General features: G+C 43.0%; 1 protein-coding gene across 6 annotated transcripts in view; it reads right to left on the bottom strand.

The window, feature by feature from the left end:
* TCF12 (transcription factor 12) overlaps positions 1 to 21,829 on the bottom strand; it is a 171,948-nt gene that overhangs the window by 142,496 nt on the left and 7,623 nt on the right. The window lies entirely within an intron of this gene.

The following is a 21,829-nucleotide window of genomic DNA, read 5'->3' on the forward strand; positions in this document are numbered from 1 at the left end:
GTAATTTCATTGGTGGCCAGTGTGCGCCCCCCCCCCCTCTCGCACTGGCGACCAATGAAATTAAAACTGGGGAGGGAGGGGGGGTCTGCCCCCTGCTGCCTGGCAGCCCCTGATCTGTTATAGGGGGCTATGATATGCACAATTAACTCTTTAGGTGCAGCACCTGAGGGGTTAATTGTGCGGATCACAGCCCCCTGTAAGAGATTGGGTGCTGCCAGGCAGCAGGGGGCAGTCATGTACACAGTTCGTAGTATATTCTAACTAGAAGCGTCCCCATCACTATGGGAACGCCTCTGTGTTAGAATATACTGTCGGTTCTGAGTTTTCACGAAGTGAAAACTCAGCTCAGAAAAAGCTTTTATGCAGACGGATCTTTGGATCCGTCTGTATGAAAGTAACCTACGGCCACGGATCACGGATGCCAATCTTGTGTGCATCCGTGTTCTTTCACGGACCCATTGACTTTAATAGGTCCGTGAACCGCTGTCCGTCAAAAAAATAGGTCAGGAAACACGGATCACGGATGCGGCTGCAAAACGGTGCATTTTCCGATTTTTCCACGGACCCATTGAAAGTCAATGGGTCAGCGAAAAAAAAAACGGCACAACGGCCACGGATGCACACAACGGTCGTGTGCATGAGGCCTAAAGCACATTAAGGCAGACAAAGAAACAGTGTGTAAAAGCAGCCATACAGATGCCGTGGTATGGGAGAATAGTGATGGCAGGAGAACCCCGACTACTAGCCATGCACATTTCACACCGCAAGTCAAGTTGTAGGTTGTCATATTGTAAAGCATTTACATAGGCCAATTTTGCCTTTAGGCTGGAGGCAGATAATACAGCATATTGCAATGAATAAACCAGAAAGTGTATTATATTCAAACATCCTAAAATAGAATAAAATGATCATAAAATAATCCTGGGATACATGGGGCAATGTGTCCTTACTGTAAGCCATTTAAAAAAAAATTAATAAGATAAAAAACAGAAGAAGTGATCAGATTCTGCAAGTATACAACCAGAATTGGGGCATTTCTTACACCAGCCTTCTTACTTTCTACTGATGTCAAATGCGTCAAATTTATTAAGAGGTGCACGACATCTAATAAGTTTGCAACATCTGGAGGCTTTTGTGCCAGAGGCTGGCACAAACTTTATGTATAATTTATGACCGTTTTCTGGCTAGCAGCTGGTGTGGATTTCAGGTTCTATGCCATAAGTAATCTCTTTGACCACGCCCGCTCCACCCACTTTTTAGAAAAGTGGCAACCACATGGAGTTTGCATGTTCTGCATGGAGTTTGTATGTTCTCCCCGTGTTTGAGTGGGTTTCCTCCTGGTACTCCGGTTTCCTCCCACACTCCATAGACATACTGATAGGAACTGAGATTGTGAGCTCCATTAGGGTCAGCGTGATGCTAATGTCTGTAAAGTGCTGAGGAATAGGTCAGCGCTATATAAGTGCGTGATATAAATAAACCATGGTGTAACTGGGGCAGTGTGTAACATTTTTGAACCAAAGGGGGCTTATGCAACGACAGAATTTGTTTTTTTACTTTCTAGCATGATTTTGTGGTGCAAGGGGCTTGATAAATTCCCCTCAGTGTTTTAATACAGGCAACAGAGCCCTGTGACTTCTTCTAAGATTCTTCAGTTATAGTGTGGGTTCATCATTACTTATAAGAGGATATTCACACACAGCAGCTTTGTTTCAAAAATGTCAATAAAAGAATCAGCTGAATAGGATACAATCACAGAAATGTCTGCAACAAATCTGCCAGGTATGAATACTCCTCAATATAAACCTCAGGTTATGCAGAACATCTTTTTGGAAAGGCTGAGAGTTCCACATCAATCACTTCCAAAGAAAAACACCCACTTCTTCAAAATGATGGTATGCCACAGCTACAGAGGGTACTACAATCCAGCCACACCACTGCCAGATCTAATATTTCCCAGTGCCAAGCAGAGCATATCCACCTCCCCCAGAACCCGTCATAATGCCAACCTAATGTCAGTGACAGCTCCACCATCCACCCAACCACAGCAGTAAGGCTGTGTCCACCTCTGGTTTTTATCCTATGTTTAATATACATACATGACGTATACCTTAGGGCTCTTTCACACAAACGTGTGCTGCCCGTTGCCGTATTGCGGGCCACATTTGCGGATCCACAATACACGGGCACCGTTCCCTGTGCATTCTGCATCATGGATGCGGACCCATTCACTTCAAAACCAGAGATGCAGAACGGAAGACTACGGAAGCACTACAGAGTGCTTCTTGGGGTTCCGTTCCATGCCTCCGCACCGCAAAAAGATAGAACATGCTCTATCTTTTTGCGGAACGGAGGGATCTCGGACCCATTCGAGTGAATGGGTCCACGATCCCCATGCGGCTGCCCCACGGACGGTGCCAGTGAATTGCGGACCGCATTCGTGTAAACGAGCCCTTAAACGGATGCCTCCTGCAGTCTGCAAATTGTTTATCCGCAAAAAAGGGATACAGGCCGTGTGCGTTCCGCATAATAAACCTGTGATGTATTCTCTTAGGCTCTGTTCACACTTACTTTGAGTATTTTTTTTTTTTTTACAATTTGACACCAAGAATAGTGCAGCCTGCAGACTCTTCAGAAACCCTACAGGCTCCATTCGTAGGCCAACTCAAAGGCAACAAACCATTCACAGCATTGTGTTACACACATCAGTATGTACGACACAATCGTGGAAGTCACTAAGGCTAAGTTCACATCAGTGTCGAGTTTGCCATGTTTCCGTCAGAGGAGTAGAAAAACGGAATTCTGCGTATCAGTTTGTGCCAGTGCCATCAAGTCTCAGTAACCTGACGGGTGGAAAAGTACGAAAGATAGGACTTTCTTCTGACAAAACAAACTTTTTGTGACTTAGCATTTTTACACCACTAGCTTTGGTTCTGAACAGTAGGTGGGAAAATGGTCAAGGTTAGCCTGACTCCAAAAAAAAAAAAGTTGCAAAAATTGTGGCAATCCATTAAAGAGGTGGTGTAGAAAGCGGAGCAACATCTAAAGACAGACGTGTTAGGCTACTTACACATTAGCGTTTTTTGCGGATCCATCATGGATCTGCAAAAACGCTTCCGTTACAATAATACAAACGGATCCGGTGGTATTATGCCTTCTATAGCCATGACGGATCCGTCTTGAACACCATTGAAAGTCAATAGTGGACGGATCCGTTTTCTATTGTGTCAGAGAAAACGGATCCGTCCCCATTGACTTACATTGTGTGTCAGGACGGATCCGTCTTTCTCAGTACCACATCACGGACAGAAAAATGCTGCTTGCAGCGCTATTCTGTCCGCGATGGGGACGCAACCAAACGGAACAGAGGGCATTTTGGTGCATTCCGTTTTGTTTTGTCCCCTTTGTCAATGAATAGTGACAAAACTGAAGCGTTTTCTTCTGCTATTGAGATCCTATGACGGATCTCAATAGCGCAATTGAAAACGCTAATGTGAAAGCAGCCTTAGACTAGATGCACTACATTTATCAAACCCCGTACAACACTTAATAAATTTGGCACAAAGTACAGCAACAGAGACCCCTGTAAAACAGACTTTAAAAATTCCCCTCATGACAAATCTCCCCCAATGCGTCCACAGTCATGGAGTTAGCATTAGTAACTACTGTTTTACCTGGGGTGACATCTAGAGCTTTCCAATTAGGAGATGCAATAGGATCATTAAGCTGCCCCCAGAAGACACTCGCCCAGGATTGTAGTGGTGGGAAGGCTGGATTTTACCTTCCAGATCCTCTTGCTTTCCTCAGAGATAAGCTGCACTAGAAGTATCTGGTGGCCGCTCATTTCTCCCTGCCCTACTAAAATAACAAGCACATTCAGAAAAGCTGCATATGCAGGTTATAGGGGGATTAACCCAAATAGAATACATCTTTGGCCCCTTTTACTGAGAATAAGGCCTCATGCACACGACTGTATTTTGTTTCAGTGTCCGATCAGTTTTTTTTTGCGGATAGGATGCGGACCCATTAATTTCAATGAGTCCGCACCGTGTGCTGTCCGCATCAGTATGTCCGTTCTGTTGCTCCGCAAAAAAAATTGTGCATGTCCTATTTTTTTCTAGTTTGCGGACAAGGATAGGCATTATTACAATGGATCCGCAAAAAAAACGAATGCCATATGGGATGTCATCCGTTTTTTTTGCGGACCGCAAAACACATACGGTCGTGTGCATGTAGCCTAAAGGAACATTCAGCTAACACCCTGCTGCACATATTAATGTGACTTGCCCCTGAATATACCTGCATATCTAACTACTGTAGTACAAATATGATAATAAAGAGGACTGCTTTCAAAAAAGCACTCAAAGGGGTTTTCCGGGAATAAACTTATTTTACATTAAATATGCCCTGACCATACTAACACATATACACATATATAATATGATTACTTATTATGCCCTGTTTCCTTGGTAGGTCACGTGACCTGGTTTGTTGTCTAGCTGATGTCACGTTGACAGCTCACATGCAATTCCCCCCCCCCCCCCCCCCCCCCCCCCCCCCCCCCCCAGCTGTACTGCCAGTCGACGTGACGTCAGCATTGCGGGGCAGAGCCAGGGAGGGTACGTGGTTGCCACTCTCCTATGTCCACACTTGCATCCCAGCCCGGCATTTTCTTCCCTGACGTCATACGAACACGGAAATGTCAACAAGGCCTAATTCATATGGTCAGTAATTTCCATCCAAAACCAGATGCAAGTGAAAAACACAGATGAGGTGCAGAACTTTTCAGTATACCGACTTTGTGAATAATGGCTCATGCACACGACCATATGTATTTTGCGGGCCGCAAAAAATACGTATGACATCCGTGTGCATTCCGTATTTTGCGGAAAGGAACAACTGGCCCCGAATATAACAAAACTATCCTTATCCGTAATGCGGACAATAATAGAACATGTTATATTTTTTTTTGCGGAACGGAAATACGGAAACAGAATGCACAGAGTAACTTCCGTTTTTTTTTTTGTTTTTTTTTGCTGACCTATTGAAATGAATGGTTTCGTATACGGGCCGCAAAAAAAACCTGAACGGACACGGAAAGAAAATATGTTTGTGTGCATGAGGCCCAAGGCTTAAGATCGTGGTTTCTGGGCAGCAGATTGTGTTAACAGAGATCTGCTGACTACAAACACGGGGGGGGGGGGGGGGCATTTACCAAATATCAGCGTTTCACACTGGTCTTTGATATTCACCGCACAGTCTACTCTACATGGATTAGATTTAGCAAACTAGCCTAAATGATAATGAATGTCCCGCCGGCCGATGGCCATGCCCACATCATGCCCCCTCCAGCTCCAGGCAACTCTCCATTTTGAGAAAGTGGAGAGGACAGCATACAAATGCCATGTGCCCCTAAATTTAGGCGTGGTGGAGTTCAAAACACCGCAAACTGCAGGCTTTTCACTTTTACCCCCGTTGTTTGGCATAGGGGGTCATGATAAATGCCTCCTAATGAATTTGTAATGTGACGAGCGACTGCAGTAGCAATCTTTCAGTCCCATATGAGGAGAAGAATGCTGCATGTAAATACTGTTCCAGGCGTTTATCGGGAACGAATAATTAATTCCCAATACATGTCTGTAAATCCCCAGTGTAGAAGGACCATTCACCAATAAAACACAGTTGTATGACCATTTAAAGGGACAGGGACAGATTAATACCATCTAAAAGTAAGAAGGCAAACTTAGCCTTAAGGGGTCTTTCATGACGAGATGGGAATAAGCCCTATTAGCACAGCGCGGCATTGAATCAGAGTTATACTAAATGCACAGCAAGCGGAGTTACTGGAAACCAGCACTGCGTCCGCTTCAGTATTTCCCTGCACCCCGTCTACGTTGTAGCGGCAATGCAAGGTGATTGGGGCAGGAAGCTGAAATGACCCTGCACCACCATTACAATGTAGACTGCGTGCAGGTAAATACTGAAGACCACACAGCACCTGCAAGAGCACCACAGCCACTTCAAACAGCTGCTTGAAGTTGGTGACAGACCCCCACCAATCTGATATTAAGGACCTATCCTGAATATAAGCCATAAATATCGTGAAACAGAATAACATTTACACTCCTGGCTACCATACTAGAGAAGGCAGCCTCAGGGCTCATGCACACAAACATATTTTCTTTCCATGTCCGTTCCGGGTTTTTTTGCGGACCGTATGCGGAACCATTAATTTCAACGGATCCGCAAAAAAAAAAAAACAGAAGTTACTCTGTGTGCATTCCGTTTCCGTATGTCCGTATCTCCGTTCCGCAATAAAATAGAACATGTCCTATTATTGTCTGCAATATGGACAAGGATAGTACTGTTCTATTAGGGGCCAGCTGTTCCTTTCCGCAAAATACGGAATGCACACGGACGTCATACGTATTTTTTGCTGACTGCAAAATACATACATTCGTGTGCATGAGGCCTCAAAGGGATTCTGAGGATAGGTCGTCAATAGTAAAAGCCCAAACAACCCCTTTAATGAAAGTATACAGAGTTAGTATGCCTAGTCCTGCACTACTGTTTTATATACCAGGAAGTATACTTTCCAACAAAGGTATCCTGGATGGAATCCCATTTGCTAGGTGTTCAGCATCTATCTTTCTGAGAACATCAAAAGCAGGGTTGGACAAATCCCATGAGGCAGATGGTGAATGTGCCTAGAAATTTGATGATGGCTCCTAAGAGCATGTATGCCACACCAAAAGCCTCAACAAAAACCTAACAACTGTTTATTGATCTTACAGCGCAAAATTTTTCTACGCATGGATTTGGGGTGCACCTCATGAAAAAAATAGAGAATGAGCAGGTTCACATATTCAGACTGGCTAGTAAAATATAGTTCTTCATTTACCCCTGAAGATAATGTGTATAAAATAAATAACAGTACAACTTTTAAATGAGAAAAAAAGACAGGAAGGAAATGAGGCATCAGTAGACCGGAAAATAAGAAATACCCAATGGATACATTAAAAGTGCTGGGAAAACAGAAAGATTGTGTGATCTACAGAAGTCAGAGTTTTATCCAAATACACTCACCACATGAGTAAAAAAAAATAAAAAATAAAAAAAAACTGTCAATATCCATGCAGTACATCATGTACTAACGGGATAAACCTTTAAATCCTGGATGCAGCCTTATATGACCTGAAGTTACAATGGTAGAAACACCTTTGTAAGTCTGGTTACTTCCTAAATTAAAGGGAATCTGTCAGCTCAGAAACCTGCCCCCCACTAGAGTAAGCGGGGTATAGCGTATGCGATGCCAAGTCCGGTTATGTAATTTTTATCTTCACACAGATGCTGTGCTCTTACATACCAGCTCATGCACATAATGGAGAGGACTCAAAGCGGAGTCCTCGCAGTGCACTTTACTGACAGCGTCAGAATGCAAGTATGAAGATAAAAATGACAAAACCGGAGGCAGCACCCGACTCTCAGGGGAGAGAAGGATGGGGTGAAATAAATATTTGTTGTCAGACGGATGCAATGAAATGTTCTATGTACAGCATCTAATAGTCCCTCTCTTAAATGAAGCTGCCTCAGCAAAAAAAAATAAAAAATGGGAATCTCATATTCAGCCAAATCTAGTAATCCATAGCAGTTATTAAAACAAAAACCTTTTACTGTAGGAAAGAATACTATAAATTCCAATTACACATACGTAGCCAAACAAAATGAAGCACGTGATAGATTTCATATGACTTCAGACCTCTTTCAAAACTAACTTTATGGTCTAAGCCTGTACATAAACAGAAAGTTACTCCATATTACCAAATGCTTATTTTTTAAACTACTCTCAGTAGGGAGTAAAGAGCATAAAGCTCAAGAAGCTTAGCAGATAATTGCTGCACTCTAATAGCAGTAAGGTAGAATGTGCATTGTGTCATTACAAACCAGCAAAATGTAAGACTGCAAAGTAGGAGAGAAAAGCAGCACTTTTCTAGGAATCTTAAAGGGGTTTTCCAGGACTTACATACAGATGGCCTATGGACTGAAGGGAAGTCATCCATATCATATCGGTGGGAGTCCAACACACATCACTCCCACTGATCAGCCGTTCCACGCAGCCTGCGGTGCCGGAAAATATTAAGTGGAGGGAACTGAAAGCACAAGGTTCTGCCCACTGTATAGTGGACGTGACGGGATGGGTGCCAAACTGCAGTACACCAGCACCGGAAACAGTGGGCGAAGCCATCTATTTACTGTATAGTTTCCAGTGCCCACCCAAAACAGCTGCTGATCAGTGGGGTGAAAGGCATCAGACCCCCATCGATTTGATATTGATCACCTGTCCTCAGACTAGGTCCTCAAAATGTGGATCCTGGAAAACCCCTTTAAATGGTCACTGTTTCACACAACTTTGCACATTTCAATAATACATGCAAATATTTGAAAATCTGTAACACGATTGTACAAGAGAAACTGGTGCACACAGCGGTTTATGTCCAGTCAAAACAGAGCGTTCATGCCGGAAACCAGCCAAATCCGTCAAATCAGTCTATGGGCTCCGGCGATGCACAGTCCTACCCGGCTTTGCCGGATACAGAATTCTGGCAGACTGTTCCTATGCTGGAACAGCCTGCCAGATGGCTTTACCACAGCTGTGGAACTAGCTTTAGGGCTCATTCACACGGCCGTTGTTCGGCCATGCTCATATTGCGGCCCACACTTGAATGGGTCTGTAATCCGGAAGGTCGGTGCAGAACCCCACAGTAGCACTATGGAGTGCTTCCATGGGGTTTCTGGCCGTGCCTCCAAATCACAAAGAAATTGAACAGGTTTTATTTTTTTGCGGTGTGGACGGATCACGGACCCATTCAAGTTGAATGGGTCTGGATCTGTTTAGGCAGCCGCACGGATGGTGCCTGTGCATTGCGGACCCCAAATTGCACGGCCGTGTGAATGAGCCCTTAGTCTCAATCTACCAGCTCAGAGACAACTGAGATTGAGCCTACAGAAGAGAAAACTGCTGAAGTAAAATAAAAAATAAAATAAAAAACTATTGGTAAACCCCTTTAATAATTGAATTCAGGTTTCATTCAGTCAATTGCCACAGGTGTATAAAATCCAGGTCCTAGTCATGCAGTCTGCTTTCATCAACATTTGTGAAATGAGGCGTTCTAAAGAGCTCACTGAAGAGGAGCATGGTACTGTAATATTGGGACACCTTTGCAACAAAAAGTCAATTTGTGAATTTTGTTCCATCCTAGATATTCCACGCTCAACTGTGGGAGGTATTAATGCAAATTGGAAGTGTTTAAGAAACACAGCAACTCAAACATGAAATCACAGACCAAGTAAAGTTACAGCCAAGTGCTGAGGCACAGAGTACATAACAGTCAGCAAAGCTCGGCTAAATCCAGAACTGCAGTCCAAAGAGGAGCTACACGACATGGGTTCCAAGGCCGAGCAGCTGCATGCCATCCTTACATCACCAAGCACAAGGCCAAGCGTATAATGCACACCACCGCAGGACAGTGGTGGAAGTAGAAATGTGATTTGTGGAGTGAAGAATCTCACTGTCAGTCTGTCTAATGGACAAGTCCTGATTTGGTGAATGCCTGGAGAAGGTTACCTGCCTGACTTCATTGTGCCAACTGTAAAATTTGGTTAAGCACTTGAATAAATTACAAGTTTTCCTGAATCTTCTCCCACAAAACTATATCAAATCTGCTCAGTTTCTCCTGCCTGCAGACTGTGGTGACAGGTCCCCTTTAATGGTTTTGGAGGGGTCTCTTCTGCACAATACTGAACAAGTAGAAAGTTCCACCAGCAAATCCAGCAGTTTTAAAACCCCTATAAATGGACAAACGCCCCCCAAAAAAACCTATGTTCACTGTAAATCAATGTTTACTAATCAGCCTTGCACAGATTTTATTTATTTTTTATTTCTCATACATTTACAAAGACATACAGCTGTGTATAGAGATTATGCACCTACCGGTAGATTTCTATTTCTGGCATCTAAAAAATACCACAGTTTAAGCCGAGCTGCTTTTTGACTAAAGATTTTTTTTACACAGTCAGCATCTTACAACCGGGCATGCTGTAATACCAAAATGGAAACTACTTATTCAACACTTTACTCATGGAAATAGCAGATCATACATAGTAGACGGACAACCATGTTAATTCAGCCTGGAGGTAACACTTCCACAATAAACAAGCATTGCATTGACTACATTTTTTTTTTTATAAACACAGCAGCTTCACAGAATTAGATTGTATGGTACATTTATTGAACGGCTGATTTCATTTCACAGCCTGCAGTACATAGTGGCAGCGCACCAACTACCGAGCGGCCAAAGGCATAAAGCAGAGTATGAAGACCTCTCTAAATGACTTAGTACAATGTATCAGGATTACACTATTCATTTACTGCCTGACAGAGAAAGAAAGAAAAATGATATTTGTTATTTAATCAAACACTTTAAAAATGTGATTATTTCAGCAGAAGAACAAAGTCAATCTGACTTAAAACCAAACTAGAGGCATTCAGATAAAGACGTATTCCAACCAGTTTAATGGATCTGCTACCTACTGTGCTTTTTCAGCTGGTTGAAAACCAAATTGTTCCAATTCCATTTAACTTCACTGAAGACATTAAAGACGAGAGAGAATTGTCTCTGAAATCATCTAATTGCTACGAAGAGGTTCTACGGCAGAGTACAGGATTGTTACCATAAAATTATTATACTTGAGATTTAAGTTAGAATTAGAGAACGGCCGCCGAAATATAAGTTCTTATTTTATTTTTTTCACTTCACTTTTAGCTTTCTTTTCTATTCAGATGGAACGGGAAAGTCAGGAAGACCCCTTGATAAAATGATAAAATGACAGAACACGCTGATAAAATGATATCTGATGGCAGTAGCAGCACAAATTTAGAAGTATAAACCAAGATGGCTGCATTTTCCATCTCCAAAATTGTCATCAGGACTAAGGCCCCTTTCACACAGGCGAGATTTCAGCGCGGGTGCGATGCGTGAGGTGAACGCATTGCACCCGCACTGAATCCGGACCCATTCATTTCTTTGGGGCTGTGCACATGAGCAGTGATTTTCACGCTTCACTTGTGCATTGGGTCAAAATCGCAGCATGCTCCTCTTTGTGCGTTTTTCACGTAACGCAGGCCCCATAGAAATGAATGGGGTTGCGTGAAAATCGCAAGCATCCGCAAGCAAGTGCGGATGCGGTGCGATTTTCACCTACGGTTGCTAGGTGATGATCGGGATGGGGACCCGATCATTATAATTTTCACTTATAACATAGTTATAAGGGAAAATAATAGCATTCTGAATACAGAATGCATAGTAAAATAGGGCTGGAGGGGTTAAAAAAAATATATAATAATAATTTAACTCACCTTAAGGCTCCATTCACACGTCCGCAAAATGTGTCCGCATCCTTTCCGCAATTTTGCGGAAAGGGTGCGGACCCATTCATTCTCTATTGGGACGGAATGTGCTGTCCGCATCCACATTTGCGGATCCGCACTTCCGCATCCGTGCTTCCGTTTCCGCAAAAAAATAGAACATGTCCTATTCTTGTCCGCAATTGCGGACAAGAACAGGCGTCTATTATGTCGGCAATGTGCGGTCCGCAAAATGCGGAATGCACATTGCCGCTTTCCGTGTTTTGCGGATCCGTGTATCCGCAAAACACATTGCGGACGTGTGAATGGAGCCTTATCCACTTGTTCGCGCAGCCGGCATCTCTTCTGTCTTGTTCTGCAAGGAATGGGTCATGTGACTGACCATGTGATGAGCGTAGTGACGTCATCAAAAGGTCCCTTTCCTCAAAGATGAAGACAGAAGAGATGCCAGCTGTGCGAACAAGTGGATTAAGGTGAGTTAAATTATTATTATTATTTTAACCCCTCCAGCCCTATTTTACTATGCATTCTGTATTCAGAATGCTATTATTTTCCCTTATAACCATGTTATAATGGAAAATAATACAATCTACACAACCTTGAACCCAAACCTGAACTTCTGTGAAGAAGTTCGGGTCTGGGTACCACAGTCAGTTTTTTATCACGCGCGTGCAAAACACATTGCACACGCGCGATAAAAACGGAACGGAACGCAATGGCAGTCAATACTGACTGCAATTGCGTACCTACTCGCGCGGGTTTGCCGCAATGCACTGGGACGCATCCGGACACTCTCGTCTGCAAGGGGCCTAAATGGAAGAAATGTTAGTATTCCTATAAGATCTGAAAGAAATTCTAAGAAAAACTTGGATACTACTCTAACATACCCAAGAACATTTGAATCCCTGTCCATGCAACATTTAAGCCCCATGATGATAAACCAAGGAGCAACTCCAGTGGGCACATTTGTATACTTCACACATCCTTGGCTTGAGGGGTAATTTAAAATGGAGGAAAAAAAAAAAAGGAAGGTATGTGCTAAGACTTCATTCACACAGTGTTTTCCATCACTGAATATGAACAAAAGAGTGGATCCTCCAACCAAGTTAAGGTATAATGGAAAGATTTGCTCCTGTTCTATGTTCTTGACCACACTTGGTTTGACTCACAATCACTGATAGAAATCACAGATCAAACATTTGATTAAGGCCTAACTTCTGAATGGGTGATTTTACATTTTAAAAGCACGACATGCAAAGGAGGGAAAAAATAACTTCTTTTGAAGTTCTGCCCCACAGGAAGCAGTGCGAGACCCGGGTCAGATTGCTTTGCAACTCTGGAGTTACAGCACTTCACTACCAGGTGCTCTTTTCTCTCCAAGGAAAATCTAGGAGAAAATCCAGTTGATGGAGGTCGCTCCAGAAAGTTCATACCGGTGATTGATTACGGAGAGGACACAGAAAGACCGATAACACCTGAAGAATTCGCAACTCTATTTCCCAAAGAATAAAAGGCAAGGATCGGGTAGTGTGTGAACTGAGACTTAGAGAAGAGGCCCTATTTCTGTGCTTTGTATTGAACTAGATTAAGGAATTTTATCTGTCAGTCATATCTGATCGCAGATCTATTTTACAAAAATCATGTGCCTGCAGCATAAATCACTGATACAGTCAGTTCAGTCCACGAAAGCACGGTGGGACCGGGAGATCCGACAGACACAAGGCCCATTCTTCCCAGGCCAATCACGTTGTGTGAAACAGCCATTAAAGGGGTTATCCAATATCATTAGGTTGTAGATACTCGATAACCCTTTTTTAAGCCTGTATTAGACTGGCCAACTGACAGCCAATTCATCGTTAATGATGATCCGGCAGTCTAATATTGTTGCCGATTTGCTGGCGGCAGATTGTGCTGTGTAATCATGATCTGCTGCCGGCAAACAACTGGACAGCATGGGTACAAGCGATGGCGTAACGATCGTTCCTTCAGACTGAGGAGGAGATGGCTGCATGTAATAACAGCGGTCTCCTCCACTGGCGAGCAGGTGATTGCCGGGAAGGAACGCTTCCTGCCTGACAATCGCCTGCCTGACCTGTCTAATACAGCCTTCAAAAGAGGTTAATGGATGTTTCATGCAGCACCAAAAAGCCAGTTTGCCAGCAACACATTGCCCTGGGCAAACAAAGGCTCTCCTACCTTCAATATGCAAAGTGAATGAGGGATTTCATTAAAGGCCCTTTAAAAACGGAGCTACACGCGAATATTTTAGTAAATATCTTTATTCTCCAAGGGATAACTATTCTGAAGGATCTTTACTTCGAACTCTGATGTGCAGTTCCTGTTATTCCTACTGGAAATGTTTGTTAGCTGGGGGCTGCATAGCGATTTTGGCAGCGACACCTGTCACTCGACCAACTCAGTGGTCGCCACAGCCAAGATCATGGGGTAGTCCCAGCCTAAACTGACCTTTAGCCTTGTCAAAAGGGTGTTACTGCAGAAAAGTATAGACCTGTAAGGAGCACTGAGAGATCCTCTTTAATACAACTTAAAATATACAGAGGTAACAGGGGGGAAAAAAAGAAAATTGAAAAGTAAGGACGCTTTTACATGGGTTAATGATCTGGGACACCTTAGCCAATAGCCAATAATTGCCCCGTGTAAACATGCTAATTTGTCAGGTAATCAGATCATTCCTGTGGATAATAAGCTAACTGTACAGTGTCTAACAATAGGGTCGACAATTGATTGTCCCCATACAGTGAAATGACTTCAACCTGCATTTACATGCAGCAATCGACCAGGAAGAATATCTTGCCCATGTAAAAGGGGCCTAAAGTATTGTACGTACCTCAGAAACACATACATTCCCAGTACATCATTTCTTTTTCGCTCTCTCATTCACTATGTACTATTTTACGGTTCCTAAATTGTCTATTGGCAGATGTGTAATGTTTTAAATGGTCTTATCTTTGAACTTTCCATTAAGCGTGCTACAGATAAGAACTGAAGAAAATGCACTTTTTACAACCAGCAAGCAAATCCTGGGGCTTCAATTTAAAACCTGACTACACTTTTTATTGTTTGTCAGCCAAATAGTATAACATACAAGTTACTAAATATTTTGCAGGTAAATATCTGATCAGTTCACATCTACAACAACCATTTTCATCCTAACAGATCAATGTTTTATTCGCAACAGACAGCAGGACTGATCCTAGCAGAAGAGACTGCCTAAATTTTGGGGGAAAAGTGTATCATAATTCATGAGACTACATTATACTGACTCATACCAAATTATGGCATTTACCATTAGAAAAATTGCATTGAAGTTAATAAGGGCAATCATTGGAAATGCTCCTCAAACGAACAATAAAAACTAAAGGTCCTCACAAAATCTCATGAATTCACATTCCGAGAACTGTGGAAATTTCAATATAACTTATTAAAGTGTATGTTCACAAGTCCCAGATGCCTAGCAAGGAAAATGGGGGAGCTAGAGTCCATTGTACAGGAGGAACACATAGATCTAGTTGGTGTGGCTGAGACATGGACGGACTCTTCACACACCTGAGCTGTTAAACTTTAGGGTAGACAGGGTCAATAGGAAAGGGGGTGAAGTGTGTGTGTATGTTAGGGATGAAATGAAAGAGTTGTGGATAAAGATGGTGAGGATGTTGAATCCTTATAGGTGGAATTACAAACGGGAACAATGGGAGCAGGCAATAGCAGGCTATGACGGGAGCGAGCCTCCCTGGCATGCTAGCTAGGCTCGTTCCAGTCGCGGCCCGCTATTGGCTGGCCACCCTAATGTTTAGATCCGCACAACGGGGTGATGCAGCGGCAGACGTGCCAGCATCAGAAGTGACACAGGTGCCGGGGAGCGAGGTAAGTACGACCTGTGTGAGGGGCCCAGGCATATGGGGGGCCTTATAGGTCTTGGATAACCCGTTTAATCCTAGAGGTAACAAGTATTAATGGGGAGAATTAAACCCGACATGGCTTACAGCTACTGTAAAAAGGGCACTGAGAAACACTCAATATAGTAAAGGTACCTTTACATGAGTAGATTATTGGTACGACTGAGCGTCAAACGAGTCGTTTCTTGGTGTAGTACAAGTTTCAACACTGACCCTTTAGACACGCCGATCATCGTTCACAAAATCATAATTTTGATCGCATATTCCATAGTTGGTAAAGCAGACAGTTGCATTTACACAACACAATAACTTGGAAGGAGTGCTTACACACAGCCATGTTGTAATCATCTGTAATGATTCCTGATTACACCTATGAACGTCCAACAATGATTTTTGTGCCCACACAAATGATTGAACCAACGAGAAATCTTCAGATTGTCGCTCTGTTCTCCATTGCTTTAACACTACTCAATAAGCCTGCAGTTTCACTCGATTTAACGATATAATTTACACAAAATAATAATTATAATCGCCTAGTGTGAAGTTACCTTAAGCCCAGGGCAACTAAAATTAAGGGACCAACTTCCTAGGCACTTGCGGTCATGATGCTGGGAGAATGAAGACTGATTTGTTGGTAATGCAGCCTGCATGACCATCACCATGCGATCACTATGCACTGTACTTTAAACAAACTTTACATAACTAAGTAATAACTAATATAAGAAAGCTTTTCTTTTTTTTTTTTATAATATCTTAAGTAAAACGCTTCTTTCTCCACCAAGTTTTCAGAAACTTCTTACCGTCAGAACCGATAATTCACCCTCAGTTCATACATAAAATCTGTCTTCAGAAAGAAACCAAACTCCGTTCACTGAGGGATCAGGTTACTTGCTGCCTATTAGAAGACTATAGAGAGGGGAGGGGAGGAGTAAGATGCGGAGTGAGGGAAGCACAGATACAGCTGAAGATTCTAGTTAAGTCTTTTATCTTAGTCCAATGTTGGATTGACAGCTACACTGTTGAGTACTGCCGTATAATATGGCTCATGCTGCTGCTTATGAGGGTACACTACTGGGAGATCAGAGTACAGGAGACATATACCACTAGCTGAAGGAAAACTAACAGAGTTAGGCTACTTTCACACTAGCGTTCGGAGCGGATCCGTCTGATGTTTCATCAGACGGATCCGCTCCGATAATGCAGACGTTCGCATCCGTTCAGAACGGATGCGTCTGCATTAAAACTTAGAAAATTTTCTAAGTGTGAAAGTTGTCTGAGCGGATCCGTTCAGACTTTACATTGAAAGTCAATGGGGAACGGATCCGCTTGAAGATTGAGCCATATTGTGTCGTCTTCAAGCGGATCCGTCCCCATTGACTTCCATTATAAGTCTGGACGGATCCGCTCGCCTCCGCACGGCCAGGCGGACACCCGAACGCTGCAAGCAGCGTTCAGGTGTCCGCTCACTGAGCGGAGCGGAGGCTGAACGCTGGCAGGCGGATGCATTCTCAGTGGATCCGCCTCCACTGAGAATGCATTGGGGCCAGACGGATGCGTTCGGGGCCGCTCGTGAGCCCCTTCAAACGGTGCGCACGAGCGGACACCCGAACGCTAGTGTGAAAGTAGCCTAATACGTCATACAATGACTAGAGATATTGCTAAAAGTCATGAATGCACACGCTCAAGCACATTCTAAAAAAATAAAAAAATAAAAATCACCTGAAAGGACAGTGACTTTAAGCAGCCACAAATGATCTTAATACAAACCATAATGAGTAAGGAAGATGATCAAACAAGCTGCGAACATCGGGAGATTGTGGGGGAAGTTAAACCACTGAACTTGTCAATTGTTTCACAGCAGTAGTTAAAGTTTTCAGAGAATGGTCTGTAAGGCTACATTCACGCAATCGTATGAATGAGTTTGCATTTGTTCCGCAACTTTGCAGAACGGGTGCGGACCCATTATTTTCTATGGGGCAGCAAAAGATGCAGACAGCACACCATGTGCTGTCCACATCCGTACATCCGTGACGCGGCCCCGCAAAAAAAAACAAAAAAAAAAACAAAAAAAAAACCTATTTCCTATTCTTGTCCGCAATTGCGGACAAGATTAGGCATTTTGCCCGGTATCAGCGTTTTGCAGATCCGCAAAACACCATGTTCGTGTGAATGTAGCCTAAAGCTCCATTTACATGAGGCAACAATCGTCCAGATTATCGGGGACGGATCCTGCGGTCATTCCCGACAATCTGCCCATGTAAATGTGTCGTTTATGCAGGCACATCAATCATGGCTTCTGGGTAGCAGATCATGTGGTCTAAACAGCGATCTGCTGCCCAGAATCAATGATTCTGTATGGGGGATGAGGGAGTATGCAAATACAGCAGTCACCTTCACTGAACGAGCAGCCGACTGTCGGGAAGGAAAGCTTCCTTCGGCTGCAGAATCGTCCCGTGTAAATCCACCTTAAGATTTTCCCTATAAATATAGTGCATTAGACATACATAGTTGCAGAGTAAGTACATGCACGTTTTCCAACTTTCAATATTGGCACAGTTTGGTATTGTCTACTTGAGAAGAACAATCAGATTTCCCCCAGGACATACATCACAGCACGTCCAGGTGAGGTCAAGCCCCGGGGGAAGGGGGATCACCTGACCAACCCATCCACGACTGTACGCGTGACCCTGTCCCAAAGTCTCCTTTGTGCTGGCTCCCTGTCCAAATATAACAAGGCTGGATTTTTATTTTTTTTATAAATTGGATAGTCAATTTATTTGTACTAAATTAGCAAAAACAAAATACAATTAAATGTATATAAAACTGCATTTAAGTAGAACATTAAAATAACTGACGTAAGTGAAGCGGGGAATGCAAGCAGGGGCGTAACTAGCAGAGCTGCAGACCAGGCGACTGCTATGGGGCCCATGGCAAGAGGGGGGCCAGTCTTAGTTGGGATTATCTCCGCTTCTACTGGAGGTGAACACTTGGTCAAGACTTTACCCTCTAAAGGAACAACGTTTAGTAGATGAGGCAGTGGAAAAAAGGCCCAAGGGTCATTGAAAGGGGTTTAGGCAGAAACCCTTCCGTCCTGTGTGGGGGGCTGGTTTGATCCTTGCTATGGGGCCCTTACTTCTCTACGTACGCCACTGTATGCAAGCACAAGTTTTATGGACACCCATTTTATCCGCTGTGGCAGCAGAGGAGCACATATGGAAAGGCAATAACCATCACTGATCTTTATGGAAAAATACAGTTCAGGAATGTGAACATACAGCATCCAAGAGGAGCCTTTTCTGGTGCCAACATTTCACTTGTGCTGTTCCACAAACAACTGTTACATTTTTCTTAGATTTCTTAATCTAGAATATGGCCATAATGGGTTAAAGTAGTTTAGTCCAAGAACCTAGAGGCAGAATTTGGAAAGGTTGTATACAGTGTCTGGAAGCCAACTCAAAAGGACATTCAGGAGAAAAGTGAAAGCCCTGTGATTCTTCTCGTTTCAGACAAAGCTAAACAGGAAATGATGCAGTGCTCCAATTACCAAGAATTCATACAATCTTTACGGATTAAAAATTTTAAAAATCCAAAACAATGGAGGAGCAGGGCAGAAGCCACTTGCATATTTTAAAAACATGCTGCTGATTTTCCCCACTGCTCAGGATTTTTAAACATTGTGAATTACGAATGTCATTCGGACTGCTGTATCATTTCCCCGTTTGGTCATGTGCATGCACCGATGATAGTGGGATCCATGCGCTGTCACCAGAGAGGACGTGTATAACCGGTGGGCTACTTCTAGCACTGCTGTCTTAGGAATGGCGCCTTCATGATCCTCACAGCAAAGTGGCCACATCACTTGGTAAAGCAAAGCAGCCACTTGAGATTTTTCTCTAAACACCAATATCATGGCAGTAAAGGGAGCAGACCTCAGGTGTATTCAGTGTTAGAATTCTCCACCCAGTGTATTTTTTTTTAGCAATTTACTTATAGCATACACTATCATTAAAGAATATTGAAGAGTCTACTCTATGCTTTTTGTAGGTTTTCCAGTTTCAAATGATGTGCTATTTTTGGGTTGTCAACATGGGTCTCCCTTATGCAGTCTACGTTTTCCATTATGCCTCTGGCTGTGCAGGCAGAGTGCACAGTCTTAGGCTACACTGCAACCTGTGTCGCACGACAGTTTTTATAATGATAGTCTATGGTGTCGCACTGCGACATGCTGCGACTGACAAGACAGTAGCAAAAAATCCATCCAAGATAGATTTTTCTGCAACTGTCGCATCGCAGCGCGACTGCATAGACCAGGGATGGCCAACCTGAGGCTCTCCAGCTGTTTCAAAACTACAACTCCCAGCATGCCCACACTGCCTACAGCAGGGCACGGTGGGAGTTGTAGTTTTACAGCAGCTGGAGAGCCGCAGGTTGGCCATCCCTGGCATAGACCATCATTATGAAAATTGTCGTGCGACACGTCGCAGTGTAGCAACTTATTGTCGCGCGACACATGTCGTCGCGTAGCCCTAGCTTTACCCCACTGCACTCTCTCTGCCGAGTCCTGCAAGTAATAAATTAGTGAAAGAACGTGTCCCCAAGTCACACTTGTGAGTCGCATTGGATTCTTATGTGATACAGCTTCAGCCTGTCTCCCCACTTCCTGATTGTAATACAGTGGCTTTCTCACGGTCAGCTTTTACAAAAAAAAAAGCCAGGGGAGAGCAGTGTGAAGCTCTGATAGATGCTGACATAATCCTTAAATTCACAGAAAGTCAGCCACACAGGGCAGCCTGACCTCTTGTCTACATAGGTACATAATACTCAAAGAATATAATGGACAGGGTTTTTTGGGCTGTATTCGTAAAAAGAGAACTTCACCTGGCTACCCCAACTACAGGATACTCATTGATAGGCTGCTAGTAACAAAATGGGACAAAACTTTGTGTCTGTTTAGAGTACAGTAAGTTTACATGATTTTAAGCAATGATACACCATAAGATCTTAAAGTTTGTTGTGGATTTGATGCAGATTTCTCTCTATGCATTTGCAAAAAAATCCAAGTGTTGAAAATCTGAAAAAAAGAACTGACAAATCGTGGTTTTAAAATCTGCACTGCGAGGCAATATCAGGGCCGATTTTTTAGTGCGGAACGCGAATAAGATTAGGTCAAGTCTTACCCACTTTGCTGTTATTGTAAATGATGCTGTCTTTCACTATTCAAAAAAAAAAAAAAAAAACACACAATCGGCAGCATATCCATCCCGTGTGGTTATGTTAAAGGTTCAAATAAGGTTCAGGAGTGACCCGTTTCCAATAAGAAACTAGACATGACTTGATTACACTTTCTATGAAGTTTTCCCATCATTCTTGAGGTACAAAGGAAGAGTGATGGGAGAATTCTCTCTCCACTTTCTTCCTCTTTCCTTTCTCTCACACTGCCTGGAAGTTTTTACACTTCTATTCTTACACAGATATCCATAATGCCAAGCTCAAAAACGGCTGCATGTTACAAATTGCTCTTTTTTCTGAGGCAATGTTACACCCCTCATTTTTCTCTAATTATGTTTTATATCCTTCAATAAAAACACATTTAAAAGTATAAGAAGCTAAGCACAAGAACAATGGGGCAACAATATGAAATTAGTTAACAAGGTCTGAAAATAATTTACTGAATGAGTAGCTGAGGTTTTTTCTGCCGTCAATCTTTCAGGTCATAAACCTGATGTATGCAGCTCCGCTCCTCCACTTTACCAATGACTACTTTCCACCCCAAGCTCCAGCAGCTCAATTGTCACAGGTAAATTGTGCTGGTTTATATCACCAAGCCAAAAAACAAGGCCACACAATGACCATATGACAAGGCTGAAATGCCAGCGCATGGGCCAGGGACTGGCAGTTGTAATATCACTGAAATTGATCAGTCAAAGAAGAATCGAGTGTCCTGAATGATCATTTAACTATATTGTGAGCAGGGTTCTCTCTCCTGTACCAGTTTGTAACTCGTCTTGTTCATGTTTAGTGCAGTTGTTTCGTATTATGTACGTGTACCCCTTATCACATGTACAGCTCCATGGAATGAATGGCGCCTTCATAATATATAATATAAAGAGAGTAGGTGCTAACTGACTCAATGCAACGCAATGTATATTCGTAAAACAAATTCTACTTAATTAGGAAAAAGTTAACCGTGTTAATTCCCCCAGTACAAAATACAGTCCTATATTTTAGCGGCCCAAACGTACACAAAATATAAAGCAAAGGCATGGAGACATGCTTTAGTGCGTGCTAACCAAACCAAGTTCTACGGAGAAAGACCTTGCCGGTACATACAAGGAGAATGGTAAAGAGTAGGGGCTACTTCATTCAAGAAAAAGCAGCTTTACCGAGGGCTCGATAAATTACACACATTTAGTACCACTGTTATTCAGCGAGATTCAGGCTCCATTATTTTATTCCGCAAACAAGTGTCCTTTTCTGGGCACGCTCC

Source organism: Bufo bufo, chromosome 1 (genome assembly GCF_905171765.1).
Source record: "Bufo bufo chromosome 1, aBufBuf1.1, whole genome shotgun sequence".
NCBI classification, from domain to species: domain Eukaryota; kingdom Metazoa; phylum Chordata; class Amphibia; order Anura; family Bufonidae; genus Bufo; species Bufo bufo.